The sequence below is a fragment of the Symsagittifera roscoffensis genome, chromosome 2 (genome assembly GCF_963678635.1).
Source record: "Symsagittifera roscoffensis chromosome 2, txSymRosc1.1, whole genome shotgun sequence".
NCBI lineage: Eukaryota > Metazoa > Xenacoelomorpha > Acoela > Convolutidae > Symsagittifera > Symsagittifera roscoffensis.
Window position 1 is genome coordinate 6,998,257 of NC_087063.1, and position 5,217 is coordinate 7,003,473.

Sequence of the window (5,217 nt, forward strand, 5' to 3'; positions counted from 1 at the left end):
AATTTCTTTTGGAGAGAATACCCTTCATAAAGTTTGTTGGGCTACATAAGAGGCTCCCTTTGATACAATTATGTCTGTGATCGACTGAGTATATTCGGCGTGATTTTTGATTAACTAAGAAAAACCAAAATGACCCACTTTTTGGGTAAAATTTTGGGCCCGAACTTCGCAACAAAAATTTTACCATATTACTTCTGCTAAAATTTTAACCAAGTTTTGTCTTCATAAATGTTCTCCTAAACTCAACCCAATTTGAGAAAAATGCGTTTTAACTTTGAAGTTTAACGCGTTTTGTCCGGTTAATTTAAATCAGCACTGTATACAGTGCGGATTTAAACTATCCGGACAAATCGAACAAAACTTGAATTTTCAAACGCGTTTTTCTCAAATTGGGTTAAGATAGACAAAAAGTGAAGAGAACAAAAGTTGCTTAGAATTTCACCACAATTAATATAGTGCCATTTTTTCTCCGAAATTCTCAACAAAAGTAATATATAAGATAATATATTTTAAAACAGAGATTCTGGGTTTTATATAGTAAAAATCACATTTATTGATTATCAAGTGAAAATTTTTTTCTCTTATACTGGTTTTTGGAGATTTAACCCTTCTTAAACTTTGTTGAACTGCGTAAGAGGCTTCCTGTGATATAATTTTTTTATCAATTAACAAAGTAGTTTCCGCGTAATTCTTGATTGATTGAAAAAAGCCAAAATGACCCATTTTTGGGGTAAAATTTTTGTTGAGAATTTCGGAGAAAAAGTGGCTTCATATTAATTTTGGTGAAATTCTAAGCAACTTTTGTTCTCTTCACTTTTTGTCTATCTTAACCCAATTTGAGAAAAACGCGTTTGAAAATTCAAGTTTTGTTCGTTTTGTCCGGATAATTTAAATCAACACTGTATTTCGAAAGCAAAAACTTCACGCGTGTCCATCTGCGTCAGTCTGAAGTTCGGTCTGCTTGACGATAGCAAGATAAAGAAAACGTAGCTTAGTCAATACAAAATATAAAAGTCTGGACTGTTTTTTCGTAGTTTTTTGTCGTTCTTCTGAGTGGAGAGTTTGCCAAAACGCTAAAACCTTGTGCAGAAAATTTGGTGACCTAATTTTTCAGAAACACTTGTCTCTTTTCTACGCTATTGATTGGCAAATCAAGGTACAATTTATAAAAATTCTATGGAACTTTTCTAGAAAATTAAAAATATGATTTTCTTAGGATCAGGGGTACAAAACTGTGCGAAAGTTGATGGATGCAATTTTCAACAGAGCAGTATATCAGGGGAGTAATACAAACAGGAGAACCCTGTAATTCTTAAAATAGAGCATCATGTTTTGGACAACTAATTTGAGTCAAAGGTGTAACCAAAGTTGTAAAAATAATGGCTAGTAACGCGTCCAATAGCTGACTTGAATTTTGTTGAAAATAGCATATACAATGGTGAACAAAAATAAGCGCAAACTTGGGTTTTATCTCTAAAGCGCTTGTGTTCAACGCTCTCCTCCCTCGGGGATTCGAACCACTGGTGACCCAAAGGAGCCCCCAAATTCTATTTTGAGATGTCCATTTTTTGGCTGACTGTCCCTGATAAATTTCTAGAAGCGCCTTGACACGATATTTAGGTCAAAAGTTTCCAAAAATGCCTAAAACGCCTTTTTTGGCCTGTTTTTTTAAAATTTTGCCTGCGGAGAGCTTGAAAATTGAAGAGCTTGGAAAATTTTGGAAATCCGTCCCTGGCACCTCGAGAAAATTCTAGATCCAGCCCTGGGTCAAAGAATGATTTCGCACATCTTTGACAAAGAATTTCAACAAAATTTTACATAGACTAAAAAATTTCTAGACTAATAAATGAATACTGAACAAATCAATTTTATTGCTTAGAATGTTTCAAATCGCTTGAAAATATTTTTCTCCACTCATTCATAAAGAAGTTCACACCGATGCAAAACCTAGTGAATTGTTAAAATGGCCTGTTCTGACCCAAAAAACTGTGAATTTAAGTCCTGGAAACCAAATTTGAAAAATTTCACGGAGGGAAGCTCTGATCATTTGCTATTGGTCTGGGTGAAAAGTTTGATTTAAGTTTACAGTAAATTTTGTTCAAATCATACGCGAAAACATGCATTTTAGAGACAAAAGTTCAGAATCTGCACTTTATTTTATCCACTGGTGTATATGTTAGTTATTAAACAGTTTTACTATCAACTTTGCTCTGACAATGGTGCACAACTTCAAAAGAACCAAAAGCATGAAAAAGAGCTAATACATGGGATACGATCTCGGGAATAATTTATTTTGCAACAGCTCTTAGCTCCATAGAGCTCCCTGTGTCTCCAAGATTCTTTTTTGATAAATCTACTTTTGCCAATGTTCACTAGACTTTTTGCTGTTGTTCCGACCATTTGAGAAATGTGTAGGATCTTTGTATTTTGGTTTGTTTTAGTTTTTTTGTTTTCCAAGCAACATTAGCCCCCAACTGCACCTGGATGTGCTCCCAACTACTAAAACCCAAACATACTACAAGGGTACCAGTACAAACCCACCAACCAATCAGCAGCACCTGGACATTATCCAGGGGCCTACAACAACTAGTAGCCGAACCCAAATCCTTGCCCGCCATCAGGGGGTCAGTCTTATAACCAACCTCATCAAAGTTCGCAGGAGCAATTGCTTCCGTACCCAGTTTCAGATTCTGGGGGTTATCAGCAGTATCCTACCATGCCAGAAGCGCCGCCGTATACGGAAAGCAAAACAATGTCTTCGGTTTAGATGAGAACCGCAAAAAAAAATCTGCAAGAAATCAATGTTCTGCATGTGAATCACAATTAGATTTTTTATACCGCATTTTTCTTAAATTACCTTTAAGTCACAGTTGATATGATCAGAGATATTTATGGTATTTTGATAAAAGTACATTAAAACTAGTTTTAACTCGACGTAAATAATAGTTCGAGCGCATTTGATTAAATTACCAAAAAATAGTTTTAAATGGATTATGAATGATATTTTAGAGTAGCTAACTTGCTTTTTTTACATAAGCCAGGTAGAGCGCCAGATTCTTAGTCGTTCATAAAACTATTTGAACGTTTGTACAGTAAATAAAAAAGATAGATAAGAGAACGGTTCTTGATATCAGTGGTTACACATAAACTTTACAAGCGCATTTAAAAAAGGGGTAACCAATATTTTTAATAAACAACACGCAAATGGCATCTTTCAAAACAACGACTGGTGACGTTATTTTCCAACTTCAAAATACTGAATCTAACTCGAACATCCATTACGAGGCCAAACTGTGCATTTTGTGCATTGTAAGCGGATTCCGCAACAAGGACGCTCCCTTTGTTCTTCTTTTGTTCTTTCATTTCCTTTGATTGTTTCGACAAAATTTTAACATGTTCAAAGACTTGTCTCTTGAATCCAGGAACATACAGACACAAAATAGGCTCCTATCCAGTGCACAGTTTGGACTCGTAATGTTAATGCAGATGGGCAGATTTCCGGTAACAAACGAGAAGATAGCGTTTATGAGGAGTCGGCGAACATTGAACAAAATGAGCAGGTTTCCGGTAGCAAATATGTTTACGAGGAGCCGGCGAATACTCAGCGCAGCGGCGGACGGAAGGAAGACAAAGAGCCGCAAGCTAATAATTGGCCTGTGAAATGTTTCATGGCTATGATGATCGCATTGGTGATTGCCGTTGTTGTTTTGGCAGTAAGTGCAAATCAAACTATGGAATTAAACTGGGAATTAATCAAGTTTTTTGAAATTTCGAGCGAGCGTTTTTAAAGATACATGATGACAGTTGAGCGGCATTTTGGCCCATTTTTCTTAAGACGCTTTTGGCGCCAATATATAATTTTAGCAAATTTTTTCAAAGCTCAATTTTTCGGCCCGTTTTTTCTAAAATTTGCCTGCGGAGCAGAAAGTTTGGTCAAATCGGGATTTTATAAGTCATTCGTGAGATATCATTAAATTAGATTGATCTATCTTAAAAGAACGGTCGAAAAAGTTTTCGAACTTTTTTTTTTGAAAATCCCCCTCTCTCGAGAAAATCCTAGATCCGCCGCCCCTGCTAGAGTACACAGTACTATACTTTTATACCGGAGGTGACAGAGGGAATTTTTTTTAACTCATCATGATGCTACACTATTTTGTATACTCAAAACGTTTAGATCTAGCATGAAATGGTAGAGCGGTGGAATGAGCTTAGACTTCTCTTGAAATTGCTTGTTTCTAATGTCAGATAAGAGATAGATTTTTTTGTTCAAAAGCACTAAGCATAGCTCAGATTATTATATGTTTTTCTAAACATTTCAAAAGTATTTGCTGGGTACGGGGTTGTTGATTGAACTTTCATTTGAAAAAAGTTGTGAGAATTTTTATCAAAAGCATTAGCTCGCATAAACTAAATTGATTGGAAAATGAAAACAGATGAGCGCAAGTATAAGCCACGACTTTTTTCAAAAAATTTTTTGCCAGTGTGTCAGTGACGCGAAACAATTGTTGTTTTTGTGAATAATAAAAGGAAAGTTGATGAATAAGAGCGTTTGAAATATACTTTAAATGGTATAACTTGAACCCAGTTGCGTGCGCAGAAAGTTTTCTGGGGGGGGGGGGTGTTTTCGAGAAAAAAAAATGCAAATTTCGTGGACTTTTTTCAAGTCGACCAATTTGATTTTCCAAACTCTCCTAAAATAGTATAAGGACCCTATTGTGTAAAAAGTGTTGTGCGCCGCAGGCAAGTTTTTCAAAAAACAGACCAAAAAAGTCTTTTTAGGCACTTTTTGAAAAATTTTGACCGAAAAATTGCGTTTTCTTGGCACGCGCTCCCCCCTCAAAACTAGTCATGTTGGCGCGAAAAAGAATGAATGATCACAAGCAACAGTTTGAATCAAAAACTATTAATTGAAACTAATTCTTTCGTCAAACTCAAACTGTTTTTCACTAAGAGAAACAAAAGTTATAAGGCATTTGATGGAGGATAGTTCAATTTTTGTGTTTTTTTTAAACTGCACGAGAAGCCCAATTCCAATAAATTTTTTTTCTTAGTTTATTGCTTGTACTGGTATTTTTTTTCAATTATTTAGACATTGGTTGTCGTTCTATTGTTCCTGACAATTTCTTTATCAAATGAAACAAAAAAGATCAAGGCACAACACACTGATGTGAATCGAGTGAACGATGTCAACTGCAATCGTATTACGGAAAACCTCGC

At 35.5% G+C, this 5,217-nt stretch overlaps 1 long non-coding RNA gene across 1 annotated transcript; it reads left to right on the plus strand.

Moving 5' to 3' along the window:
• Positions 1–3,051: 3,051 nt before the first annotated feature.
• LOC134840428 (uncharacterized) lies at positions 3,052–5,194 on the plus strand. The gene is made up of 3 exons (XR_010162421.1): positions 3,052–3,229; positions 3,487–3,713; positions 5,090–5,194. It is a non-coding gene; the product is annotated as an uncharacterized LOC134840428 (long non-coding RNA).
• Positions 5,195–5,217: the final 23 nt, after the last annotated feature.